Source organism: Eubalaena glacialis, chromosome 10, assembly GCF_028564815.1.
Source record: "Eubalaena glacialis isolate mEubGla1 chromosome 10, mEubGla1.1.hap2.+ XY, whole genome shotgun sequence".
NCBI lineage: Eukaryota > Metazoa > Chordata > Mammalia > Artiodactyla > Balaenidae > Eubalaena > Eubalaena glacialis.
The window spans coordinates 10003740-10015869 of record NC_083725.1 but is presented as its reverse complement, the minus strand read 5'-3'; positions in this window follow the sequence as shown (position 1 = coordinate 10015869).

Below are 12130 nucleotides of genomic sequence, written 5' to 3'. Positions count from 1 at the left end.
CTTGTATTTGAGCGGGGGCTTTAACGGCGAGTAGGCAGGCTCCAGATGGGAAAGGGTGAAATCATATTTCAGTCAGATAGCCTGTGCAGAAAGCAGGAGCTGTGAGGTGTTTGACGTGTTCAGACCGTCAGGTGTGCTGTAGGAGAGGTGATGAGCCTGGAGCAGTGAACTGGAGTCGGATTCTGAAGGTGCAGTTACATAGCTGTACTTCAGGGAGGCACGTGGGAGCCCCAGACATTCTCCAGCAGGAGAGTGAGAAGAACAGCTTCACGTGTTTAGGAAACTAACTCTGGCAGCGATGTGGAGGATGACCAAAGCAGGGAGGGTCTGAAGACCAGTTGCCATAAAGCGGCTGCTGAGTCGTGCAGGTGAGGTTTGGGGAACTCACATGGGGTCCAGGCTCTGGCAAGAAAGGTTGGAATAGACCATCCAGATTTGAGAAGTAGTTTAAAAAAATAGTCATCAAAATTTGGTAGCAGAGGTATGGTAGAGGCTGAGGGAGGGAAGAGGAGGAGCCACGGCTTGCATTAATGTTCTAGCTTGATGTTATCCTAACGAGGTCAGTAGCCATAAATTGAGATACGAAGTATCAGAAAAGAAGCAGAGTTGAAAGGGAGGGTAATGAGATCAAAATGTGAACAGGATGAGTATTGAAAAGAGGCCACTGGGGCTTCCCTGGTGGCGCAGTGGTTGAGAATCTGCCTGCCAATGCAGGGGACACGGGTTCGAGCCCTGGTCTGGGAAGATCCCACATGCCGCGGAGCGGCTAGGCCCGTGAGCCACAAATACTGAGCCTGCGCGTCTGGAGCCTGTGCTCCCAACTAGAGAGGCCGTGATAGTGAGAGGCCCGCGCACCGCGATGAAGAGTGGCCCCCATTTGCCGCAACTAGAGAAAGCCCTTGCACAGAAACAAAGACCCAACACAGCCAAAAATAAATAAATAAATTAATTAATTTAAAAAAAAAAAACTTTTAAAAAAAAAGAAAAAAAGAAAAGAGGCCACTGGAGTAGAGATGCAGGGCGTCATTCGTAAACTCAGCTAAAACAGTTTTATGGAAGTTGTAAAGGAAGATGGAGCAAGAACAAGAGAGTACCATTGCCCAGAGCTGAAGGCAGCAGAGAGTTTAGGAATACTGCTCTCAGTGTTCGAAAGAAAGGAGGGCCTTTAGAAGAGAAGTAAGAATAAAACAAGATTTTTAAAAAGAGGGGAAGCACTTGAATATGTCTGTCCGTGAAAGGGGGGCAGCTAGACAGAAAGGGAGAGATTAAAGATACAGGAAAGAGAAGAGACAGCTAAGAGAGTAGGGTCTCTAAGAACTCAAGAGGTAACAGAATCTAGTAAAAAAAGAAAAAAAGGTAGATAGATAGGAGAGATTAAATTTGTAGAGGGAAGAATGGCTAAGACCCAATATTATAAACAACAAGGTCTTACTGTATAGCACGGGGAACTATATTCAATATCCTGTGATAAACCGTAATGGAAAAGAATATGAAAAAGAATATATATATATGTATAACTGAATCACTTTGCTGTATAACAGAAATTAAACACAACATTGGAAATCAGCTATACTTCAGTAAAATATTTTTTGAAAAGAACCAATATTATTTACGGCCTGCTAAGCATTGTGCTAGGTATCTTACATTTATTGATTGATTGATTTAATTCTCATTAAAACCCTGTAAGGGTAGAGAAGGAATGCCCCTTTCTTGGAAAAAATAGGAAAGTAGCAGAAGATGAGTGCTACTTTCAGAAGTGCAGATGTGAAGGACCATTGGATGTCACTTCAAGAGATAAGTTCAGGGGTAACTTTAAGAGGTAACTTCTGCGTCATCTGTGAAGAAGAGGTGAAACCATCTTCTGAGAATAAAGTAGGAAGTGGGGTAGTGAGTTCAAGAAGAATGGAACAGTTTTAGTTCAAGATTATTGACTGTGGGCAAGCAAAAAGATTTCCATACAGAGCTGATACCTGGGCAGCGAGAGCAGTTGGTTGGATTTCTCTTGGGTAGGAGATGTACTGGGAAGGTTTGGCAAAACCACAAGGCATCGAGGGTGCTGGTGAGACTATTCTTGAGGAAAGTGACCTAGAGGAAAGTGAAGCCAGAAGATGACTGATAAACTGGGAGAATGATGAGACAGAAGAAGAGACTTAAGGGAGGAGTAGAATGAGAAATTTCAAAGGGTTTGAGTTTGAGATCCTGGTGACACATCTCAGAGGTCGTTTGAGATTCTAGGGTTGATATCTGGATAAAAGGTTGTTTCAGCAAGCTGCATGCCAGTGACCATCTCCCTTAAATTAGCGTCGCCTTAATTGTATTATCAAGAGATGGAGCTCCTTACTGTTGGGTGGGCGACCAAGAAAGGCTGTGAATTCAACATTGGGTAGTCCCCATGCATCTGGGATTAGTTAGGTGTGGACCTCACTGGAGACAGAATGCTGTGCTGGATGACATCTCATGATCTATCTGCCACTAAGTCTTATGATGATGTACAGTTGCAGAGCCCAATTAACAAGTATTTTGAAAAATTTCAAAAACATGTGATTGCAAGCTTTTTCCACCTGGACTTTTGAAAGTCCAAGCCACAGAATCATTTTTTTTTTAAATGGGCTTTTAAATTAAATTAAATTTAATTTAATTTAATTTTACATCATCAATGCCTTAAAATTAATTTGTCTCTTCCAGAGAACAGTTCTTAGCTCTCACTTCATGAAATTTTAGGTTCATGAAGTGAATTTTTTAGACCATTCCCTATACCTGCATTCCAGCCAGGTAACATAATGGTTTCCATTTTCATCCAAGCTGGCCTATTCTGTAGGGTTGATTCACCGCTGAGCCACATGCTTCCTACAAGTGTTGTCACCAGAAGCCGAGCAAATGATGGGCCTGCTGAGGCAGACAAAGGATCTTTCTGTCATTCAGGGAACAGCACCAGCAGGGCTGTCTGGCCCTTGCTGACTTGTTCTGTTAGAGTTCTCTGTGGCTTATCCATCCTAACTCTCTGTCCCCGTCCCTTCCCCCTCCCCATTTCTAGGTGTCGTTTGCTGCATCATCACAACATCTGTAGTTTGGTGCAACTGCGTGTCTTTGTTCTACATGCAAATCAAAAGAACACAAGTCTCTAGGTATCTGTAAACAGCTGATGTCATCCAGAAAGAGCTTTAGAAATCAGGGGGAAAAAATGTCTCAGCTCTGTTTCATCTGCCTGTCTATTTGTTTACCTCAATTACAGAGCACTGAAGCAAGGTTTTAAAACATCCTTTCTTTGTCAGTCTGTTATCCTTTCTTCCAGGTTATTTCTCATTTCTTCCACTGCTGTTCCAGTAGGAGACTAAATGTAGGGCTTCAATGTAGATGCAGACACATTACCCAGGAAACAATCTGTAAGAGTGTCCTTCTAATGACTCAGTCATTACTTAGTTTTATGATGAACTCTGGATAAGAAATATTAAAAATTAGGATCTCAGTTGCCTTCTGTGGCTTCACTTTCATGTATTCCTGGCAATTTAGGAGCCTAGAATCATCTCATTTAGCCTTTTACAGATGAGGAAAATGAGGCTCAGAGAAAAGTCAGTCATCTAAGTCCATAAAGCTGGTTGGTGGCAGACCCTGGACCAGCGCCCCCATCTCCAGACACAGAGTTTAGAGTCATTAATGGAATCTCCCGTGGCTGAAGAAGGGTATTTTGAAGAAGGGTAGAATGGTGTTCCCAGTTAGGTGACAGCCTGTGGGGCAACCTGTCCAGTATTCTGGTCCTCAGTTTGCCTTCTATGTAGATTGTCTTGTAAAGTTTTCATCCTGCGCTCCCTGAATCTGTCTCCTCTTCCCCTCGTTGTCTGTGGGTGTATGTTTAAGGCAGAGCAATTTGAACAGGTAAATTTTGTTTTACCACCACACATTTAAAAATGATATGCACACTGACAGCAAATAAAAATTAATCACCTGATTATTTATAACGTCACCCTCTGTTAACAGGCAGAGATTCATGTTGATAATTTGTGTTGATAATTGCGAGCTGACCCTTTCTACAACATTGTTAGTTTCTTACACAGCAGAGAGACTAGACCCAGGCACAGCAGCAGTAAAGTTTGCCTGGTCTTATAGCTGGAAGGGTTTGGGGGTGTGGATGAATTTTCAATAGCGTGGGCACAGATTTCCCAGATGGCTAGTCATCAATTACCCAGCTTCTGGCCTGCTAAAGTATGGCACGGTCTCCCTGTATGACCTGACCTCGCAGGGGAATCTGAGTCAGTGCTTTCCCTTTCAGAAAAAGTGGAAATTCTCCCAGATCACTGCCTTGTCAGTCAGTTTGATGGATTACATACTTAGGGCTGCAGAAGCTGGCACTAAGCAAATGACTTTTGTCATTCCCCAGGAAAGGCATGCTGGAAAAGGGTAAAACATGCTTAGAAAGAAGGAACTCTCCAAGGTATACCTCTTACATATATAGATTGGAGAAGATCATTTGACCATAGATATGGAAACCCATTAAACTGCTCATAAGAAAATTATGGAAGTCTGCTGAGAAAGTTTTCTGGTCTCCCATCCTTGTCTCCTTGGAACATGAGTTAATAACCTATATTGTGGAACCCTCAAAGAAATCATCCAGGCTCTTTTTGCCAGAGCTTGAGGTCCCTAAGAGTTTAGCTGTACAGAACTCATGGCCATTTGTAGAATTGTTTCCTATTTGCTGATTATTTTGTTCTCTGATTTGGTTTCCCCGGGGAGAATCCCATCTGGACAAAATATCAGTTAACAGCCACGTAGCCATCCATGTTAATAGCTTTACTGAGTGTGTATTTAGACATGCTAGCTGTGAAGAGAAATGTGAGATGTGGTGGGTGTTTCAATATATTGATGGTCTCTATGCTTTGACAGTTTTCCTGGTCTTGTTCAAATGCTATTAACTGCTTCCAAAATGTTATGAAGTATGTGTTTGTTATCTGGATTGTCCCTATGTTATCCATGTTATTGTTTCCATCTGTTCTTAAATTACTCATTCAGTAATTTTGTGTTTTGTCTGCCCAATTACCCCCTGCCCCAGTAAAAGTGAATCTAGTTTTCCAAGGTAGACCATTTTGCTCTTGAGTCTCAGAGCTGGAAAATGTGAACACAAAGTAAACATTACTCTACTACTTAGAGGCCCCTTTCTTATGATAAACCACTGTCTCTGTTGAACTCTTAACTGAAACCACAGTCCAGAGTTTCAAGGAGCCATCTCTCAAACGTGGGTATCATTAAGGTCTAGAGATTTCCAACCACAGATTTACTATCTTTGGAATAAAAGCCGGAGAGCAGCCTAGCTCACGTCTAATGCAGGAAGGGCAGGTTAAAGATAGTCTTGGCATCCTTCAGATCACTGACCCTACAGGTTGACAGCCTTCATGTCTTACTTTGGTAACAGCCTCCTGGTGCACTTGTCTGCCATTTGGTTAAATTGTCACAAAGCAGCTGACGGTGATCCTCTGCTTTTGTTTCCAGATCACCCAGTGTAGAGCTGATGGGCTGTCACTCTGTGCTGAGTGCTTAACGACAGATGTGGGAGAAGCAACCCTAGGAATGAGCTATATAAAACATCATTCAAAGCTCTGTTGCTTAGTTGCCACAGCTTAGGTGGGGCATGATGGCATCTGTCTTCCTCAGTGTCACATAGAGCAAGAAAGTACTCCTCTTCTGTGAGTGAGCTTCCCTCAACATAGTCACAGAGTTTTGATAAAAGGTATCCATTTGGCCTTGGCATTGATCTAGGTCTAATCTATATCTGAAGAATTATCATCCTTTTCGTCATCATCAACGATTTTTATTGAAACTTTTATCATGGGCCAAACCCTTCGCTAAGCACAGTGCATTCCTGGTCTCACTTAGCTCACAGCTCCACCATGAGTCACTACTATTAATTTCCCAATTTCACAGATAAGAAAAACCAAGATTTGGTGACTTCCTCAAGGTTATTTGCCTACCATTCAGAGCTGAGATGCTAATCTAGGTCTGATTTCAAGCCTGAGCTTCCAACACAGCTGTGTTACATGAAACAAAGCTCTAGGAAACTACTTACTGGGCATTGCCTCCATCAAAAGTACGAAGTTACGCTTATGGAGGGCACAAAGGAGCATATGATACCCCCCATCCCCATGTGGCTCCAAAAGTTGTTGGGCAAGAAGTCATTTAAAAGTAATTAACAATACACTAAATGCCCAAAAGGTGAAACATAATAAATATTGTATGAATAAGGAGGGGAGGTCTTGGAGAAAGTGAGATTCACACTGGGCCTTGAACAGTGGGCAAGATTTACATAGATGAGAAATAAATAGGAAAAGCATTTCATACAAGGGAGGTGATGTGAACAGATCTTAAGGATGAGCAAGTACAAGGCACGTTATATTGTTGAAGGGTGGAGAATGTTGGGGCTGGGGTCGATGATGTTATCCATGAATGAAATATTTGTGTACTCATCTGTTTGGTCAAAGATATTTAACGAATGTCTACTCTGTGGAGGTGTTCTGGAGGGGAAGGGTGAGAGATAAGGTTGAAAATGTAGATTAGAGCCTCACTGATATAAAGCTCAGGAGCTGGGACTTTCTCTTGTAGACTCAAGGTTTTCAGTCTGTAGTCTAGGAGTTATAGATGGATTTTAAAACCTCCTCTGACAAATTTTCAAACTGGTTGCCTCTGTCATGTCCCCCTTCCTTAGGTTTTTCTGGACTTCACATTGAGGGGTGGGTGTCCCTCTGACAAAAACATCCATTTATCTATATGGAGAATGCCCATGTTTAAGGTGTGGGGGAAGAAGGAAAGCCTATTAAAAAGTCAAAGAAGGACCAGTTGGGGAATTAGGCTACTGTCAAGTCACCAAAGCTCAGAAGGAGAGAGTTTGAAGAAAGTGTGGAGGGAAGCGGGTCATGGGTGTTAAGATGCAACAAGGAGAAGAAGAGGAGATTGCAGACCAAGAGACGTTTGATGATGGACTTTGATGATTGGTTCATCAGCGATCTCGGAGAACACGTTTCAATAATGCAGTGGGGACAGTAGCCCTGTTGCAGAGAATAATGAGCAAAAGGAGAGAACATGGTCACAGTAGTACAGCCTGCCCGTTTCACAAGGTCAACGGCCAAAGCAGGAGAGCGTGAAGATACTAATGACAGGGTCACAGAATTAATCAAAGATTTTTTTTTTCTCAAAATGGACTAAACCAGTAGATATTTGAAGATGTAGGATATAGACAGAAGAAGAAACTGAAGAAATTGAAAACAAAAGATGTAACAACTTTTTGTTACAGAGATGGAAGGGAATGCTTCCTGTCTGTGCACTGGGATTGTATAGCATTATATTCTAATGATACCTGGATGAGTAGAACTTTTAAAAACCGGCTGGTTTCATTGGTACCAGCTGTTACCTCCTTCCCATGTCCCCACTCAGTTCTCTGCCCTTAAACCATAAGTGCATATTATCCTTAAACTCGCCTGCTACTGGATGGGGACCATATGGCAATGATTGTTCATTTACCTTTAGAACCGTCTTTTTTCTCAAGCAGGTGAACTTCTTGTTGACTGTGTTGACAACACTCTAAAGAAATTTCTGTCTATTTGGCTGTTTGCTTCAGACTTCTATCTTCATGACTTAGGACTGTTGGATTACTGAAGCTCTTCTCTTTCGTAGAAATGAATGAATGAATATTTGGCACAAAAATTCATCCACCCAGCAACATGTATGTATGTATGTGTGTATATACACACACCTGAAACACAGTAGCAGCTCCTGTGTCCCAGACTCTGTGTTAAGTATTAGGGTTGCAAAGAAGAGTAAAGTTATAGGCCCTGTTGTTAGAGAAATTCACTCTTTAGGGAAGAAGTTAAGATTTGTAAACAGACACTTTATCTCCAACATGAGTAGGGCAAAGATAGAAGTATGTCCAGGTGCTCTAGTAATAGAGAAGACACTCAGCCCTTCCTGGAGTATGGAGAAAAATTTCCTGGAGGAGGTGATGCTTAAGCATTTATATTTTGAAGGATAAGACAGAGTAGGCAAGGAAAAGTGGGGAGAACCATCTAGGCAGAGAAAACATAAGCAAAGTCATAGGGGCCAAAGAAAGTGTGGTTTTTATAGGAAGCATTCAGTTATTTTAGCCAGGAAGGAAGGGCAGTGGGGCTTGGGTGCCATCAGCATAGGTTGTGGCCTGGGTAACGACCTTCTCCCTGCTGAACCAGTACACATCTGGTTCATGCCCAGGTTGGTTGTTGAGAATTGACAAAATCCAGCTTTCTGCCATAGAACTGACTTCTCTTTTACCTCTTTGCATGCCTCACTAGGCTTCAATAATTATTTATTCCGGTGCTGGAATGATGCTAGATACTGTTGAAGGATATGCAGGATGGAGTTAAGGATATAACAGCAGAAGAATAAGGACCATGTCCTTCCTCAGGTTGCTCATGATCTCTATATGGAACAATTTAAAAATTGTATAAGAGAAGATGGGAGCAAATGCTCGGTATAGTGTCAGCAACCAAGCCTGGGCCCACAGGTCTCTCACAGATTGGGTTTTAGTGATTCAAGGTCGGATGTCACCGCTGTACCTCTCTCAGCACTACTTTGCAGAGTTGTCTGGCTGGTCTGCCTCATGCAAACATGTCAGGAATCAATGTTTGGTCAGCAGCTCCCCATCCCCCCACCTTACCTTCACGGATACACACGCACTTGCTGGAATATACCCTGTCTCCAATCCCTCTTCCCTGGCCAACATGTCAGAAGGAAAGAGAATAGCTCCGGCATATCCATTCAGTTGATTTCTTTCTCAACTTGAAAAAATATCAAAGCAATATGACGGCATTACAGAAATGTTTGGAAGAAATGGACAATCACCCATAATCCTACCTCCCTAATATAACTGAGGTGTAATCTCATGTAGTTTTTATCATGGAAATAATGCTTTTTTGCATGCTTGTAATCAGAAAGTGGGCACAGTTTTGCATCTTGCTTATTTACAGAGTTAGAGCTTGTAAAAATATGTTGAGTGACTGAATATTGATGCATAGTCTTCACAAGAACAAGGTGTACTACTTCACTCCCGTTGTTGTTACTATAAATTGTTTTCCGTTTTCTCTATTTAATTAGCAATGGGGGCTATGCAGATTTTGGGGCACACTACTTGTAAGGTGTAGCTTTTGAGCTTTGATACAGACAATAGGAAGTATCTTAGCATGGAATCAGGAGACTTGACAAGAATTGGAACCCTGATGGTTGGGAGTGAGATAAGGGTCACTGTGGTCCTCTCCAACCCTAAGACGAACCATTTTAAGTGCAAAGACAGTCTCATTTGTGACCATGGGCATGATTCTCTTTTTCGTTTCTAGTTGCCCAAGTCTTGCCCTTTTGTCTGGTGGCTATTCAAGAAACAGGAACTTTCTGGGTTACGGGAAGTGAGGGACTTGGACCAAGTTCTCGGAATCGGAATTCTCTCCTCCCACAGGGATTGTGTCTGGGTTGCTATCCCTGCTCACTCTGTGATCCAAGTAGTTGCTCTGTTTTAGAATTACCATGGGATTTTGGAAACTCAGTAACTGCTGGTTAACTAAAGTAACACGTGGAATTATTGTAGTCCACAATTCTTGTAGTTCAGTTCTGCAAGTCTTACACCCACAAAATTTACATGGGGTTCCACCTATCATATTAATCAGCATCATCCTTTTCCCTCCCACCCATTCCTACCTCTTGAATCATTCCCAAGAGCTGCTCTAAAAGAACACCAATGTCTACTTTGACAAACAAACCTCACCTCCCTTTGACCATTCCTCTTCTTAGCTCCTGAATTCCTCTGACAGTAGAATAAATAGATCCAATAAGACAGGATTATTGCATTCATTTCCTTTAGGCTGATTTATCTTGGGAAGCACCTCCTCTGTCTTGTCTATACATGTCGCACCAGGATGATAGCTGTTATGAAAATCTAAAGATAAATGCCTCAAAACGTCGGCAGCCAAATTCCAGAATTTATCTCACTCGTGTAAACTGAATGAGAAGTTCTGGGTGGGCCAAGCATTAATGCTAAGAGGGCAGAGTGTGGGCCGGGTGCAGGAAAAAGGGAAGTTCCTTTGGAAGAACTGAGTCACAGAGTCTCTGGAGTGTGACATCTCGGCAGTAATGCCATCAAAAAAGAGGAGAAGGAGACTCTGTCACCAAGGAAGATGGAACCAGGTCTGAGGAACATCAGAAGCAGCAGATGAGGAGGCAAGGAAGCAAGCTGTAAGGGAAGGTGTGAGTTGTCAACATGCCCTGTTTAACTGTTCCTGGCTCTTATTAAGCTCCCACAGTGACAGATCTCTGAACTGGACGTGCGCCCTGCCCTGTGCCCACAAGTACCACCCAGAATAGCTGGAAGATAATATATACTTAAAAGTTTCAATGGCTTCTGTTAATTCTCTATATGGGAGGTCCTAACGTAGGGACTTGAGGAGAAGGGTCAGATACCCAAAGAAAAGACTCACAAAAGATATTGAACTTGAATGAAGTGGATTTCCCTTCACGGCCATGTGCTCCCAGCTGAAAGAGGGCATCTGTGTGGATGGCAGTTGTTCTGCCGCTTTGTATGTGGCTCCTCTGTGTTTTAGATTGAGAATGGAAAAGTGCTTAGCATATAGGAGGCACTCGGGGTTGATGTGTCCCCATCTTTTTTTTTCCACTTAGCATAGACATATGGCTTTTCCTACAGGCACAAAGCCAAGGGCCCGTGTGTTGTAGTGGGCAGAGCACTGGACTTGGTAATAGTTATCAAAGCTACCTCTTACTGAGTGTATCCTGTGTGCCGGTGACTTGGTGGAAGGTATTATCTTTCCCATTCACTTCTGAAGACACTGAGGCTTGGAGACCCTGATTAACTTGCCCAAGATCATGGCATTAGTCAGAGGAAGACTTGGCATTGGAACCCAGTTTCATGTGATTCCAAAAGCTGTGTTTTCTATTCCTGTGACATTCTGTCTCTCAGAAACCAGAAGAGCTACTTTTGATTCCCAGCTCTGCTACTTCCTAGCTGAGTATTTCCTCACTCTGGCCCTCAGTTTATTCATCTGTCAAATGGAGGGGTTATGCTAGGTGTTTTCTGACATCTCTATTAACTCTCAAGTTCTGTGCACTGATGTTTAGTCTTAAGCAAGACTTTCATCAGCATCATCATAATCTTGATCAGTCTAGATGTAGGGGGAAGGATAAGAGAAATTCTTCATTCATTTAATTGCTAGCGATTGAGTGCCTCCCTGGGGATAGAGGCCAAGCTGCATGGTCTGGCCTTTGGAACTTACCAGTAGAGCAGGGGAAACAGACATGGAATATGTTACAAGCACTGAATGTTATGCAGAAAGAGAACAGCGTATGTAGACACTCCTGAGGCTAATTCATGTGAACTCAATCCAGTCAGTTCCATGAATGTCTGCATGTGTCTCAGAGCCAGCAAGCACTAGAGACTTCACAGAAGATACAACAGGCACAGTATGCCACCTGAGTTCAGTCTTTGGTCCCTATTATTCTTTTCTTTTTTCCTATTCTTTTTTTCCCTCACATCAGCCAGTTTCAGTGGGGGGTGTCGGAGGAGCTCGAAGCATTGTACTGTGTCAGCCTCAAGAGGGATGAGGGAAGGTGGCGACAAGGAGGAAGGGAGGGAGGAAGGAGGGCTGGAGAACAGAGAGGGATGGAATTAGGTCAAAACCATGGGTTATGGCTTAAGAACATCTTTCAAATGCTCAGTGCAGTAGAAAGCGTATGAAAGGCTAGAAAGGAGAGAAGAAAAGAAACACAGATTCATAGTGTCTCTGATTTGAAGGGACCCAGTAAGGCGTGAGCTCCGACCTCATCTAACTATTTAAATCCCAAGCCTTACAACATCCCAGTAAGGCTTTCTAACTTGAAAGCTTTCTTTGCAGGTAACTGTCTCCCTCCCAAGGCAGGCCATCTGACTGCAGGACAGCTCAGGCTGGGGGGAGGGGCCCTTCTTTCAGTTGAGCTGATTTTTTTTAAAACTTCTGTTGTCTGGCTTTAATTTGGATCTTCTGGGTTACATTAACTTGATTCCGTTTTTGTTTTTGTTTTCCTTTATTTGAGTCCTTCAAATATTTCAAAGTAGCCATCATGTTCCACTTATGGCTTC